We start from the raw sequence: 17,759 nt of genomic DNA on the forward strand, positions 1-17,759 counted from the left end.
TTGTGTCTTAACATAGCAGAGGTATTCGAACGGTTCCAATTTTCAATAAAAATGGGTGGCGACTCCTCAAATGCAGGCTTATTCAACCTTTCACCGGTTTTAATGCTTCACAAATTGGTAACGGCCCATGACGTGCTTTGGCTATCTAAGGTTCCGTGGGAGAAGTACCTCTGCCTTAAACATTCACAACGCGTTTGTTCGCACGACGCGGGTGGCCTATGTCCACAGTGTGGCGACTCCGTTGGGGATTATACACTTATGTGTTACCTAAGGTGAAACTTGAACGAGGTAGGGAATAGTTTATATGAGACAATTATCGGTTTTCATTACTCGACCTTCATAGGTCGTCTTATTCGGCCTTCCTAGACACAACCCAACCCATTCGACCAATCGTCCCGTCTGGACGGTCCAAATTCCTATCTGGGCCTAAAAATGGATAGCGATTGATGTCAACCATACCGTGGTACATACTCTTGTTTGTATCAAGGGCTTTCACTACTCGAGGAAATGGACTAGGAACCGACCTTACTCATGTTTGGCACCGACCTCTCCACAGACCAGGGTTTGATTGCTTGGTATGGCAACCCACCTTTTAAGCTAAAACCCTTTAAATGCACTCAGCATACCGTTATAATACCCGTATGAATGTTTGTATCATATACGTGATCACCATTTTGTAAACAAAACCATAACTAAATTTTGTAAAATAAAATCCTTTTCAAAATGTAATCATTTTCAAAACAGCACAAATGAAGCCGAAACTCTGTCCAAATGTCGAGTCAAACTTCGTGTCTCAAACTCATTTCAAAACCCACTTCACAAGTCGAGTCTTTTTTTTTAGTATGAAAAAAAAACACCAAAAAACATTTTAAACAAAATATTTTCAAACCATGTAAATGTAAATATGTAAATTCAATTGGGCTAAGTTAGAGTCAAAATTCAAACCGACTATGTCCTAGTCGGAACTCTGTCGAGTCATAAACTCGTCTTCCTTTACATTTTGGTTCTTTTCAAATTCGAGTGTAGTCCTAAGGCATCACGCCGTCATTTTGGAAACCCTAGCCCAATTCAGTTAGGATCTAAACATTTACGACACCTCGAGTCGCACGTGCCCGAGTCATACATAAAAGCCTTATTAACACCTATAAGCACACCTCGGGTATCTACACTTATACCCGAGTCTAGAATCAACACGTGTCATCAATCCCGTCAATAAGGTCAGCCATATAAGGGTCACTCCATCAAAGTCAGCACTCGAGTCTAAATTAAAGTCAAACACCGTGAATTCAAACACGAGAAGTCGCTCACGACATTTCATAAATTCACAAGTCGACGTTTAGATTTGTCGTCTTATCCTCATAGTTACTTATCTATTTCTGTGTTCGTTGCTTATTGCCTTAGTATGCGTGATCCCATGTCGAATCGAGTTGTAATGCGCGTCATTTCTGTCGAGTAGGAATCCAACAAGTTCCACTAGTCAACAAAGTCGCAAAGCAGCTCAAGCCAAAATCACCGTGTCTCTCCAAGACGTTTATGCCATGGTGCTGCGAGTTCAAGCTACAGTTGAAAATTTGAGCATTTGAGTCCTCACCCTTGAGAATGGAATAGTGGAAAAGAACACGCCACCTAGAGAAACCTCTAGTCTAGGTCATCAAAAGCTTACCTCTTGCAATAATTGTCGCCCTAGAAAGCCGAAAACAACCGAAAAGAAACCTGGGAGGCATCAAAGGGTGATTTCTGATTTAGGCATGTCTTATGCCGATGCTTTGAAGAGACTCTCTTCCCAAGGTAAGCTACATCCAATAGGTCCGACTCCGGATCCACCTTTAGAGAAGCAAGTGACCCTCTGGAAGGGCAACAAATACTGCCTATATCACCAAGGTAGAGGCCATGATATTGAAGAGTGTTTTCTCTTGAAACACACCATCCAAGATATGAACGAAGAGGGCAAGCTTCCAGTGCCACCTTCTGTTGGGCAATTCGAGAGGATCAACCCTATTGGGTCTAGCAGCAATTAACATGATGAAGAATCATCCGTAGATTGTTCTCATCTCTTCGATCCTTGTAACGACGAAGGGATCAACGTGCTTCAGGAAGGCGATATCCAAAGTGGAATGCTCATGCTTTCCATTGCTTTCAACAATAAATTTTCCAAGTTAGAAGGAGCCATTGACAACCTAAACTCTCGGCTTTCCAATATAGAGAACCAGTTTAATGAAATGGGTAAGAAGCTTAAGGCCAAACCTCTAAAGATGAACCCTCAACCTCACAGTCCTAAGAAGAATGCAACAAGTGGGCAATCTATTCCTAGCACTAGTAGAGAAAAGCCCTATTGCGTCTATTGAATTACGTCGGTTCTACAAAACATGGCGCAAAAAGTAATTACTTTTGGCAGGAAGCATTTTTCGCCCTTTAGTTAAGCTATTTGCGTCAGTTATATAAATAAACTGACGTAATAGTTGCGTCAGTTATGTGCAAAACTGGCGTATTTGATCAAATACATCAGTTGTGTTCTTTAACCGATGCATTTGATAATCTGTTTTTGCGTCATTTATAATTAAAACTGATGCAATTGATATTTAATAAAAAAAACAAAAAAAAAACACTCATAGTCATACGGAGTATACAATGATACTGGCATACATCCTTTCTCTCAAAGCTTGGCCTATTAATTTCATCACCAAACCTTATTTTTGTTACTTCTCGATCGTCCCACCACCACCACCACCACCACCACTACCACTGTCCCTTACTGCTCCTGTCGCACCACCACCACCACCACGGTTCCCTTCTGTTACTTCTCGGGTAACTTATTTATTCCATATCCCTTCGACAGCTTAGCTTCTTCTTCTAGCTTTAGACTTCAGCTTCTTCTAGCTTTAGCCTCTCAACCACCACCACCACCACCACGGTTCCCTGCTGTTACTTGTGATTTTTTTTCCATATTTTGATTCCAATTGGTATTTATTATCTAGGGTTTTCTTAACAATTGGTTGTTCAATGGAGATTTTGTTGATAGTACGATTGGTAGTCTATCCATTTCAGATTTAATATATAGGGTTATTTCAGATTTTTTTCCAGATATAATTATGTCTATATTTCTATCCCTAATTCAGAGTTCACATTCTGTATATCCATTTCCCGAATTCCTCATTTTCAGCCTTCATTAATCAATCTCTCACAAATATTTTCTTTAGACCCATCAATTTTTTTATACTTACATCGTTTCTCTCATTTCCCCCGATTCCTCTCAGGCGGTGGTTGCAGCTGAAATTCGGGTTCTCTACAAAACACTAAGTGTTCGATAAAATGCACAAGAGAAATTGCAGCAAATACAAGCAAGGCGGCTTGTTAGGTAGCTTTATAGGTACTGTCGGATGCTTCTCTTCATCATATTGCCTACTTTTTTTTAAAAATGTAATAGGCGCCCGTGGGATGTCGGCTTAAAGCTTAGGCATAGGCTAATTCTTGTACATCTTGGCCTGTTTTGTGTGTTCATATTTGTTGGGATGTCCTTTATATATGCCTAAGCTTTAAACTGTATAGACAAATGGTGCTGAAAATGATCTTGGCCTGTTTTGTGTGTTCTTATTTGTCGAGATATCCTTCTTATTTGTTGAGATATCCTTCTTATTTGTTACTTCTCGTGTTAGGAAATGTCTGGTAGTTCATTAAGGAGCTTTTGTTATTTTTATGTAGGATTTGGAAGGTTTGGTCGTTTGGTCGCTAGAGTTATCCATCAGAGGGATGATTGTGAGCTTGTCGCTGTCAACGACCCTTTCATCACTACTGAATACATGGCACTTCTTGTGTTTGTTTTTGGTAGATTAATGTTGATAACATTTCCTATAATTGGGGTTTATTGATTTTGGGTAAGACTTGTTGTGAACTGATATTGTGTTATATGGGTTATCTCATAACTTCGAGAAATCTCATTCATTCATCTCGTAATTTTATCTTATTTCACAAATAAGTTGGTCCATCTAACCTTTACCAAATTTCTTCCTTTCATATGACTAGTAGCAGTAGCAGAAGTACATGAAAGCATTAACTCGACAAATTAAAGAGTGGCGCTCTGTACTCTTCAACTTATTAGTTTATCTCAACTTCTTTTTAACTGAATTTCCTAAACAAGTTGCAAGTTAAATACATTATGTTCCTTGGAACGACATCGTTATCAGTTCCTTCTTTCATATGGTCGGTTGTACTTTGCTATTTTAGGTGTGATTACTGGTTTGATTCTTTATTATCTGGAGTACGAGACTTCCCAATACACCAAGGTTAGTACAGTAAGAGGAAAGTACATATTGAGTATTGCTCGCAACGTCCAGTGTTTTGTGGCCATTGTTCGCGTGCCATCGGCTATCTAGGCCATTTCACGATAACCCCCACCCCATCCATGTGTGGCTGCTCCATCAAATTTGCTGGTAATTTTTTATATTCAGATTTCAATTGTTTCAATTAAATACCAGATTCATTTATTTGATGATAATAAAATAGTTAAGGTTAATGGAAGCTTGTCGATGCAGCAGTGTAAAGCGGCGTTGGATGTGGTTGAGTTTTCAGATGTTACTTCGAATGACGAATTAGCTTCTTTTTTGCTGATATTATTACCCAAATGGCTCTTGATGTGAGTTTCTTAATTTGTTTGATTTTGCCCAAAATTGTGCTTTCGCCGTAATTATTGTTTTTAGTATGGGCTAGTTATATAATATTTTCAAAACATTTTGACCGCTTTCTGAATTGGTTTTCTCTGATAGTTTAGTATGGAGGTTTTGAAATGTAAATTTTGAATGCCAGGATGAGCTAGAAAACATGGCATGGAAGATGCCTGGTTGCCACCATAGAGGTTCTGCTTTGTTCAAACTGATGGTGGATGCTACTTAATCACAAGGTACGGTCCTATATCTTAAATGGTCCTTTTGCTTTGTTAATTTTGTTGGAGACAGTCATGAGTGTGGAAGTGAGCTCATGAATTTTTTTTTTGCAGTATGGAGGACATCTTTTAAAGGTTGGCGGTGCAAGTCAAATACAAAACTGTCATCTTCATTTGCACCTTGGTTTGACGGATTACAGGTGACTCTCCTTCTCTCTAGCTAGCTTTATGCCAATTGCTTTACATATTGAGTACAAATTTAAGTTTAAAACGTTCATGTGAATTGTGTTGTGTATGGACATTTAAGGATACGCTTAGTTGATTGTTGAATGACATCATTTAAATGAATATGTGATGCATGGTATATCCTTATCATTAGATGTGTGTGTGGTTTTTACATCCGACGAGTAGAGCCGTTGAGTGTCTATCGACTACTGTGTCAATTTACATTTCGCCTTCTTCAGTTTGTTGTATTTATACCCTCTCTAGATTATGAAGGACTAAGAGTCTACGATATCACTTGTTCTCTTTCTTGTTGATACCAAATTCAGTACTGGAATTGTTTCAGCTGACAAACTGGCTTAGGTTTCAGCCTTTACGTTTGTACTATAGGTAGTTAAATTGCCTCTCATGTTTCTGCGGTGTTCTCTTAGTGAGTGGTATTGTTTTGAGGGATGTTCTTCTACTAACAAATGCTCTTATTTAATTCATATAGGACATTCATGGGGACCAATCTAAATGTGTTATGGGAATAATTTTGCCCATTAGCTGCTTTGTTGAATATTTCCTTGGGAATTTTTATCGCGGTTGCAGCAAATGCAAGTTGTTCAATTTTGAAGTAATGGCTGTCTTCCTACAAGCCTGACATGTTGCATCTTTCTAGTTTTATTTTAAACCTATTGCAAGTTCAAGTTTCATTCTGATTGTTACATTTTATAGTTTTGTTTACTTATTCTAATTTGGTTTCAAGATTAGTTTAATTTGAAACTGGGACTTCCCATTTTTTTCATACACTGACATGGCCTTGCTTGTTTGTTGAATCCATCTCCCCATAGGTTATTACTCGGTTAAAGAAAAGGTGATGGCCTCAAAGACCTTGCACATTTCTCACGTCGAGGCTCTTCAAAATTAATGGTGTACGTTTGCACAAAGCAAGCACTGATATTACATGGGAAGAGATGTCGACTTTAACATCTAACGATCCCCGGTGCATTGAAGAGGTGTATGTGAACAAGGGTTTTATATTATTGATCTTCATAATACATCACGTCCACACATTTATTTTTCAACCATGTATATAAATTTGGCTAGAGAAGCTTCGGCTAGTAGATGTTTAGAGATCATTTAGTATAGATTAGCTTAGTAACTAAGACATTTGTGAGATTTTGGATACATTGGATTGAATTTGGAATGTTGTTGGGTTGAATGAAATTTAATGTTGCTTTACATGTGATGTATTGGTGGCTGGTTGGATTTCTTGTTGCAGGTTTTCAAGCCTTTGTATTCGAATTGTTAGTTTTATGAGATTTTCGGCAACAAATTTTTGTATATAAAAAAAACATTAACTGCATCCGTTTCTGATGACAAATGCGCAAATGGTTCTTAAACAATATATCAATTGCATCAATTTTTTCTGGAAGAACTGACGCAAAAAATAAAAGCAAATGCATCGGTTATGTGAAGAACTAACACAAATAACAACTATTTGCGTCGGTTGTAAGAGTCTATTGCGTCAATTCTACTAATACAACTGACGCAAATGACACCTTTTTGCGTCGGTTTTTACGACACAACTGACGCAAATGTTAACCTTTTGCGTCGGTTCCACAACAGATGCATATCAAATACGATCCCTTGATATACTTCAGTCAAAAACTGACGCAAAAGGCCTTTTACAACTGACGCAATAGGGGGTTTTTCCATTAATGTAGTTCTTCTCATCCAGGAATCAAAATAAACAATGGTAACCTCATGGAGCCTTCGTCAAAGAAACCTAACAACTCTCCCAGGTCATTCACAAGTCTAGGCATACCTTATGCCCTGGCCTTAAACAAATTATCCTCTCTAGGTCTTCTTCAACCAATAGGCCCTACCCCAGATCCGGAAAAGAAGTCTAAGTTTTGGGATGGCAATTCGTATTGTCAATACCATAGAGGAAGGGGGCATGACACCAAGAGTTGCTACAAACTAAAAAATATCATCCAGGATAATATCGAGAGCGGCGAATATTATGTATCGACCTTTGCTCAGACTGACATTAAGTGTGATAGGGCTAAACTCATGGAAGTTCCATCCAGAAGACCGGGACGGGCTCCTAGAGCATTCGCTAACCTTGGCATCACTTATGCAGCAGCGCTACAAATGCTGAAAACATACTCGGTCCAACTCTAGACCCTGAAAACATACTGCCTAGATGGAACAGTAATGCATATTGCCAGTATCATCGTGGTAGGGGACATGATACAGAAGCATGCCTTTGTTTGAAGCATATGATCTAAGATATGATTGAAAGTGTGAAATTATCCCACTCATCCTCTAACTCACAAGGGGGCTTAGGCAATCCTCATGGATATGCCACTTATCAGGAAACTCTTCTTGACTGTTATCCTTCCAGTTTTCCCAATGATGTGGACAAGGTGCTCAAATGGGTGAATTCTCAAAGCCAGATGCCGGAGCCAGTTGCTGGAAGAGTAAATGTTCAAGCGTGGGCCAATGATTACGAGTCTAGATCTGAGATCGAGTCAAAGTCCGAGTCCGAGTCTGAGTCCTAGGCTTTCTATCCCATAATTATTTTCTACTATTTTTCTTTGGGTCCATTTCCATTTCTAGTGACAACCTGGGGGCTGTCCCACGAGTCATGTCTTCTCGAGTCTATGTTAAATACATTCATTCTTCATTTCAATAAAAGTACGCTTTTCAATCCACATATTCTATTATATCTCCTCCTTTATCCTTTTCCTGTGACAACAAGAATTATTTTGAGAGATTTTAAAACGAACAACAACACATGACAGTTGATGTGAGTGCTATTCCATATTTGGCAATAGAAACCTCAATATACCCCAGTTTAGTACGAGCCTATCTCAAGAGATTCTAGGACGAATTTAGACCATCCCTTTGTTAACGATCCATGCTGGAAGGCAAGCCCATTCCCCACAATATACAACCCGTGTTACTAACGACCAACCCGTTTCGCACCAAAGGTACTAGTCTGACCCAAGTCCATGGTAAAAAGCAAATCCAAGATGATATGAGCCATGATCTAAGATAAAGGCTCAACCAAGAGAATGACCAAGACCAATATCCAAGATAAAAGAGTCAAAAGAAGAAGGCTTAACCATGTCAATATTCAAAGTTAAAGTTATTTTCAAAAACTTGAATCAAGAATCTGAGCGAAAAGCCGAGATATATTCTAGACTAAGAATCAAAGTCTGAATCAAGAACAAGCCTGAAGTCAAATGCTAACCAGAATAATGTTGTTGGCTATATAGAATCAAGACATCGATGAAGATGGTCAGATAGGACCCTCACTTAGCCTTTCACACATCGCACACCCTAAGTTCTTCTCGAGACCGTTACAGGGAGATAGTTAGGAATTTTGAGAACCCTCTCAAGCTCGTCAAGTATACCCATCCTTTAGACCCAAGACATGGAAATTTGATCCCGTATCAATTAACCTACCTTTATCTGCTCAGGCTACATCAAGCCAGGAGACTCCATTTCTTTGCCATAACCCAATAAAGCCTTAACACCACAAAATAACGCTCTAGAGATTTGTTCATCAAAGCCTCTTATTTCCGAGCCCTACATTCCAAATATCCAATCCAGTTTCACCTTGACCCAGACACGGAGTCTTCAAAGACTTTGCTACTCAGAACGGCACATGCCCAATTCATTCTTAGGGTCCACTTTTAGGTGTGCTCACACGACAAAGATTTTTTTTACAAACTTAATTATACCTCTTTGGTCGATGATCAGAGGGAGTTATCTCAAATCAGTTCTTCGAGTCACCAAAGGAAATTACCCTCGTGACCCTTGCACTTTAAGGTCCTAATAACATAGCTTAGGCACACACCTGAACTATTAGCATGGTTTGATTTCATCTTCTTATCCTGGGGGCTTCTCTTCCTAGATGCCACCCTTCCCTTATTCCTCTCTCATTTTAGTCGAGCTAGTGCTTGGTCTAGAAAATAAAATAGGTCTTAGATCGATTCTCCAAGTTATCGTGCCTCAATAGGGATCTTCTTTACACCAAGTGGCAGCAAAAGGGTGTCCAAGTAGACAGCTGATCCACGACTCATGCCTTGCCTTTATATGTCCCCATCATTCTTGCAATTCTTCTACCTTGGGAACTGATACGCGTTATCACCCATACTTAGCTAGGGGCTACGCATACCTAGGAAAAGTCTGTCAGAGTCATCCTCATGTTACGTCCTAGAAGGTCTGCGTCCGCTTCAGTCACGTGTTTAAAGCCCATTTGAATATTCGCAATACATTACAAACGACAAATTTCTTTGAGCAAGTTTTAAACAACTTTTAGAAAGAAACAACTTTTGCAAAACCTATGTGTTTCCTCATTCGAGGTCCATGTGATAATTTCTTACGTGATTATGTGTTTATGTGCTATTTTTTCCTATTAGATAGCATTCTTGTGTTGCTACTAACCAAAGAGGTAATTATCAGAGGCAATGCTCGCTCCAACTGGGGGTTTCGCTAAAGTCTTCATTCTCGACAGTGCAGCAGTATTTTGCAGTATTGCTCAAATCGTTATATCCAGCGCAGTTGTATTTTGCAGTATTGCTCACTCAAGATTTCTCCCATGGCGATCAAGATGTTCCTAGTCGTCAAAATATATGTTCTCTGCAGCAGTATTTTGCAGTATTGCTCACTCAAGATTTCTCACATGACTATCAAGATGTTCCTAATCATCGATGTGTTCCCCAGCGAGATTTTGTTGCCGCTTACAGCCCACGGATTTCTTGGAAGCACGATTCGCTTGAGACCGACGCAAGCAGATTCAACCTCAAGTTTTTACCAGAGTTCACTTGAGACCGACGCAAGCAGATCCTCCAGCAGTTTCTACCGACATCCTGCTACCCTCAACATTATTGTTTCCTCATGGACTTCAGCAAAGGTGTCGTTCTCCAGCAGTTCCCAAACCAGAGCATCATTCCTTAGGTTCGTAAACCTAAAGTTAGGATTCATACCCTTTGATTCTTAGATCCCAAAATAGCTTCCCTTAGGTTCGTAAACCCGAAAGCTCGCATACCAAATGTCCGTAGGTTCATAAACCCATAAATCCTTTTGAAGTTCTCATACCTTTGCCTTTTTTCCTTAGAAAGTCTAGACGCATGCTTTCAAAATAATAATTACTAACCCGGTAAGTTCCTAAACTTAACCTTAGGATCCCAATTCCTCTTAGGTTCACAAGCCTTTAAGTTCCCATACCAGCCTGTCCTTTTAGGTTCATATACCCATCTTCACGCACCCAGCTCTTTAGGTTTCCAAACTCCTCTATAGTTCCTACACTTCTACCATTAGGATCATAATCCTTTAGGATCACACTTCCTTAGGGTTCCCAAACCCAAACCTTGGTTACCCCTTAGGGTGAACTTATATTTAGCCTCCTTCCCGTCGTTGTTTTCCTTTAGGGCCCCACACCCTATCATAATCCTTACATATCTTTTAGGTCTTACCCTCAGCTCCTACGCACTTCCGGAAACATTTCTGGAAAGAAGTCTTAGGTATGATTTCTTCTTATGGCTGGCGAGCTTCCTGACGTAGTCTAATGGACTTTAAACGACCCTCCCCGATAGTCGACAGACTCTAAAATGTTCCCGTCGACAGGTCCTTGGCTCAGACCCTTTTGAGCCGCCTCACGTCGCCATAGTCTTTAGGTTTTAATCTTCGATTGACCTGGGGGCTATTCTTTGACTTTCACCTTATCCAAGCCTCAGTCAAAGTGGGGGCTCTGTAGATACCTCATTTTGGCACCTCCCGCCAAACACCCAGTGATGATTGGGCCGCATGTTTAGCATATGTAGCGATTTTATGACGTTTCATAAATCGGTTAATAAAAGGTAACTCGTACAATTTTGTTTACCCCTTGGTTGTCATCTAGGTGTCTTTACGGTCGTTTTGGCAGTAATTAGAGTACATTTGGAGTCCGGGTCAAAAACCGTCTTCATTTCCTAAAATCGTCAAAACCCGAGTCAAAAAAGCAATGTGCTTGTCTACCTAAGTTAGGATGTCATAACATGTTATAGATATATCTCATTTTGAGTCCCGTGTCACTTCTTTAGGATAAACATAAAGTTTAAATTAAAAAATGTGCATTTCATTTAGTTAAAATGACAACCCGACTTTTAGGCCCGTTTTAGGAGGTGATAACGAATTTTTTGGGTCTGGCCTATTTCACAGAAAGTTCTGGATCATTCTCTTAGATTTCCAACGCCACCGAAATCACCTTATTCCGAGTCTTGTAGAAAAAGTTATGCCTAAAATACGACAGGATGTCAAACGCTTTTCTCGCGCAGACGAACCCTACCCGAGAAAGGACGCGGTAAGTACTGGGCCTCTTCTAAGGAGCGCAGCACCTGCTGCCCCTTTTCTCAGAGCTTTCTTTATGTCGAAGTTTCCGTGTTTCAACCTAAGTCGGTTGTTTCCGAATCTTTCCTTCCGTATCCTACTCTTACCATAGTTCCTCTCGGTGTTTAGTATAATTAGAGGGCCTTTGCGTCACATATTTTTCACGCGAGTGTCCGCCCTTCTCTTCTCTCTTTGCATTCTAGACCCCGCTCTTCGGCGCCTACGTGCTTGATCAATCGACCACGTAAGTTCAGATCATTCTGAGTACCAGTAACGATTACATGACCGACCCATTTGACCACTACACAATCAATTAATCAATATTTTTAATTCTTTTTTCAAGGGCACTTTCATATTTACATAGACCGAGTCGAGTTACCACTAAAAACCGATTTTAGTTAAATCACGCGACGCTATCATGTAAGTCTGAGGGTGTAAAATCCTATCTTTTAATCTTGTTTATATTATTGTTGTATTTTATTTTACGAGTTTACATCATATTAATGCCAAGACGATAATTTGTTAAAACAAACATTTCAAACCTTATTTCGTCAAAACTGTTCAGATCTGACAAGTAGAAGAAACGCAGTGTCTGCTGCACCTTCTAGAAGGATCGCAGCTTCTGCTACACCTCTTCCAGAGGCTTCTTTCAGCTGCTCTGTTTCTTCTTCTCCACGGATTCGATTTTTTCTCCTTCTTTCTTTTTCAATTCTTTTCTTTTCTTCCAACCTACATCTTTTAATTAGCTTTCATCAAATTATTTTACTCATCAATTTATTTTCTTAAACCTTTTCTTCTTTAGTCGGTTTAAATCGCTAATTCTTCATATTGGAGGGTTTATTCCGTCTCATACTCGAATCTGGGTTTTAGTGACTCGGTAATTAATAATTGGTCTCTTAAACTCACTTTGTGTATATTAAAGTTTCTGTTTATTTTTTTAAACTCAACCTTTAAGCTTTCAAATCAGTTTAATTCGTCTTATAATCATTAGTAATCAATATTAATTGGTTTGAGGCGGTTTTTGTACATAAAATTCATCCTTAATATTTATCATTCGGGTGTAATCTTTAACATGTAAAATCAATTTCTTATAATCAATCAACCGTAACAACCAACCGAGTCTAACTTTCACAGTCAGAACCCATCCCGGAACAAACGCAGTTGGTGACGCGCCTCTTCCAGAGGACGCACCCATTGTTGTAACCACAAATACTATCCTACAACTAGTTGTATAATAGAATTATACAACTGCCTCAAAGTTGTTGAGCTCTTACATAGAGTTGTTGAGCTATTTTACAAGTTATTGAGCTATTTTGCAAAGTTATTGAGCTTAATAATTATTCTGGTAAACTCAATAATTTTGTACCATAGCTCAATAACTTTGTGAATAGAGTTCGACAACTCTGTAACAAAGCTCAGTTACATTGACTAAGTTGTATAATACATTAACTGTTGCTGCGCCTGTTCTAGGCTGGCTTCTGCCCCTGAACACATTCCCGTTTTGACGTAGTATATATATTAATCGACTATTATTCGTATGATCACCTATTTAGCTATATTTTAAATCTTTTAATTTATTTTTGTTAGTTTTAATTTATTTCCTTATTGATAGGTGATGTCGTCGGGTCACCCAATCAAACACATTTATAAAACTCAACAAACAACTAGTTAGCGGTAAGTCGAGGTCGATCCATGGGACGGTGGTTACTCAAATTATTCAATCTAATTATGGTTATGCTTGGGGCTGTCACAATTATAATGGGTTGATGATTCTAATCTAATAAAAGCAATAAACAAACAACAAAAGGAAAGATGTAAACAATTGATTAAAAATGCTAGGATATCATGGGTTCATAAGGGGTTCATGGGAATTGATCATACAAACATGTTCTCAAATTATAAGCAAGCAATTATTGTTGTGATGGATTGAGTTGGGTTATATCTTACAATCCTAGGAAAGTTTGGGTCCCGGAGCCAAATCGATTAGATTGTACAACACCTACAAGTCGACTTAATCTTCCCTACTCAACAACATGCATGGTCTAATGAGACTCGAGTTGATTTATGTCTTACAAGTCTCATTGAAAAGGTAGGTGATGGTAGTAAATGCAAGGATTCATAGGCTTAGCATTTCATCAAACATAACATGTGCATAAGTTGAGATCACAACAAGCAAGCAAATAAACTATTGAAAGCATATTAATTTAAGCAATCATTCCCCATGTTTATTTCCCCTAATTACCCATTAATCCTAGCTAAGTAACTACTCACTCATGATCAAGTTTAACATGTTAATAAGGTTGTCAATCATACTAACAAAGCCAAACATGATGAACAAGTAAGAAAGATTAACAATAATTAAAACAAGGATTAAGAGAATTATACCTATGGAGATTCCAAAATAATAATGCAAAGAATAAAAGAAGAACTTGATGATTGATGGAAGGTTGTCAATCTCCCAATAAACCCAATAATCTTCTAATTACCCAATAATAAACTTGAATTACTCAATAATAAACTTGAACAATGATTAAAGGAAAGATTAATGTGTAATTTGTGGAAAGATTAAATGATAATCTATTCTAATCTACTACTAATCTAATCTAAGGAAGGATTGATTTAACCTAATGAAAACTTTATTGTTTGATTATTACAAATGGGGTATTTATAGTGGAAATTAGGTGGATGCATTAGGGTTAACTAAGGGCTAAACTAGTAATTACACTTTTGAGATTTGAGCAGGGAGGAGCCGGTATTTTTCGAAGGAAGGGCGTCTTGGGCTTCACGTAGCAAGGAGAAGTTTCCTGTTCAGGAATACGTCCGTCCCGAGCGAAATATGGGCGTCCTGGGCTTCAACCCGAGCGGGTTGAATTTGACCCGAGCGGGTTGAGCTGTATCTTGAGCTCAGATTGTAAAACGGGCGTTATTTCCTCATCCGGACTCCTATTGGAGTGATTCAAAAGCCTAGATCACTTGTTTTTCCGACGCCGTTCCATCTAGCATACTTTCAGAGCCAAAGGAGCAACCCTTGGTTCGGTTTTTGAGCGATTTCTTCTTGTAATGCCTTCCCTCTCGTCATTCTTACATTTAACCCTTTGATCCTTCTATATACACTTTATTCTTACATCTTTGGTCATTATTCTTGCCTCCTCTTCATACTAGTCCATCTAATATCATCAATAAGCTTCCAAATATGCACGAAAGACGGGAATTTCCGCCTTATTATCTCCTTTTCTACAAAACATATGAAATGCGATAGAAAAGCAAATAGGAAGGTTTTGACGGATAAAATGGCCATAGAATGTTATAATAGTATGCAAAATAGGCTCAATTAGGGGACTAAATGTGCGCTAATTATGGTCACATCACTTATTTTACTTATTTTCCAATTTTACTTATTTCCCAAATTTTCCTTATTTTCAAATTTTCCTTATTTTCCAATTTTCCTTATTTTCCAATTTTCCTTTTCTTTTATTTCCTTATTTCTTCAAACTTCCTTTTCTTATTTATTTCCTTTTCCTATTTATTTCCTTTTCTTTTAAATTTCCTTTTCTTTTAATTCTTTTCTAAATCCCGTCTTTCGTATTTATATGATCTACATTCAGTTGTAAATTATATTTTGTTCTTTTATCTAGCTTTTTCACATATAAATAATATAAATTCGGACTTCGACATAATTAATTACTAAATTCTTTGTTAATCGACATAGTCTAATTTCGCATGCTAGGACTAAAACGTTGGATGTTGCATTGCATGCATATAATCAACAACATATCAACTATGATCGATTTCCCTAACCATTAGTAGAGGCCTCTATCGAGGCGGGCAGGATTAGGTGTTCAAATAAAGAGCTTCCTAATACGTACCCTCACCCCTTACTCCAAATCTCTGTAAACATCCGTGTTCATTGGCATCCACGAGAGTCATTCTTGACATAGAATGCTAAGGGTAACGAGTTCTTAGTGTTCATGTCACTACTTTGTGTCTTGACATGGCACAAGGCATTCGAACGGTTCCAATTTTCCATGAAAATTGATTGCGACTCCACAAATGAAGGCTTATTCAACCATTCACCGGTTTCAATGCCTCACATATTGGTAATGGCCCCTGACGTGCTTTGGCTATCCAAGGTTCCGTGGGAGAAGTACCATCGCCTTAAACAGCCACAACGCGCGGGTTCGCACGGCGCGGGTGGCCCATGTCCACAAGAAGGCCCTATGTTCAAAGAGGGAAGTGATGAAGAGTCTGAGTCTGAGTCAGAATCAGAATCAGAGTCTGTCTCAGCTCTTAGCACTCCTGATGCCCCGGTTAAGGTCCCCTTTCCATTAATTTGTCAGAAACTTGTGGCTGCTTGAGAGGCCGAGTCAACTAAGGTTATCCCTACTCCCATGGAGGGTAGCAACCTGGAGCTTATTCCAGGGGCCACCTCCTCTGCTGTGTCGCCTCTGACTGCCCAAGAGTTGTCTATCCTATCCGAGCTTTTCGTTCAAGTCGACTTAATGAAATCTAAGTTTGCTTACGACTCATCTCAATTTAACTGCAATGCAATTCTTAACGAACATGAGGAATTTGACTTGACTGACTACCCACCTCACCTAACCAAAGAACTTGACAAAGGAGAAGATAGGACCCCCATTACTGAGGGGACCGAACCTATTAACGTAGGGACCGATAACACACCTCAAGAACTTAAGATAGGGACCACCCTTGACCCCTCGGAAATACAGCAGTTCATCGACCTTCTACATAAATACAAGGACGTATTCGCCTGGTCCTACAGAGACATGTCTGGGATCGACAGGGAGATTGAAGAACATAGGATACCCATCAAACCCGGAGCTAAGCCCGTGAATCAAAAGTTTCACCGTATGCATCCTGAAAGGGCCATGAAAATCAATGAAGAGGTGACAAACAGTTCAAAGTCGGTTTCATCACGTTTGAATACTCGGACTCAGTGGCCAACATAGTTCGTGTACCCAAGAAATACGGGAGAATTCGGGTTTGCATCGACTTCAGGGACCTAAACAAAGCAAGCCCAAAAGACGACTTCCCTCGGCCACATGTTGACATTCTTGTGGATAACACCGCCGAGCACACCCTATTATCATTCATGGACGGGTATGCTGGGTACAACTAGATCAAAATGGCTGAGGAAGACATGCACAAGACTGCATTCACTACACCATGGGGTACATGCAACACTGTCATGCCCTTCGGTCTAATCAACGTCGGAGCAACCTACCAAAGAACTGCCACCACACTCCAACATGACATGATGCACAAGGAGGTAGAGGTATATGTCGATGACACGATCGTCAAGTCAAATGAGCGGGGCGGCCACATCTGCGCCCTTCAAAAATTCTTCGCTCGCCTTAGGAAATACAACATGAGATTAAATCCTCAGAAGTGTGCATTCGAGGTCACCTCCGGAAAACTCCTAGGACACGTCGTCAGCAAAAGAGGCATCAAAATTGATCCTACCAAAATCAAAGCTCCTCAACAAATGCCCCGCGCCTAAGAACGAGAAGAAGATTCGAGGATTTTTCGGTCAAGTCCAGTACATTAGCCGCTTCATAGCCAAGCTAACTATGATTTGTGAACCAATTGGGACGACGAATGTCAAAAGTCCTTCGATTGGATAAAGGAAATCATATCCAAACCTCCTGTGCTCATGCCACCTCAACATGGAATGCCCTTATCCCTATACCTGACTGTCACAGACACAGCCATGGGGGCAATGCTAGTACAAACGGTTAACGGCGAAGAACGAGCCATCTACTACATCATCAAAAAGTTCATCGAATACGAGACAAGGTACACCCAACTGGAAAAGACATGCCTTGCCCTGGTCTGGTCAACTAAGAAGCTGCGACACTACATGCTCAGCTACACGATTGATATCTACTCTATGATGGACCCGGTCAAATACATCTTCGAAATACCCTTTCTAAACGGAAGGTTGTCTAGATGGACACTCATGCTATCTAAATTTGACCTCAAATTCGTACCCCTCAAGGTTATCAAGGGAAGAGCAGTCGCCGATTTCCTTGTAGAAAACCCCGTCAACTAGGATCCAACGATCGACACATGGTCACTTCCTTACGAAGACATCCTCTATGCCGAGATCGACGCATGGGACCTATACTTCGATGGTGCTTCGAACATAAGAGGTCTTGCGGTAGGAATCCTCCTAATATCACCAGAAGGAGAACATGTTCCGATCTCAGTCAAGCTAGACTTCGCCGTCACCAACAATGCCGCCGAATATGAAGCATGCCTCATCGGCCTACAAGCA

Source organism: Silene latifolia, chromosome Y, assembly GCF_048544455.1.
Source record: "Silene latifolia isolate original U9 population chromosome Y, ASM4854445v1, whole genome shotgun sequence".
Lineage (NCBI taxonomy): Eukaryota > Viridiplantae > Streptophyta > Magnoliopsida > Caryophyllales > Caryophyllaceae > Silene > Silene latifolia.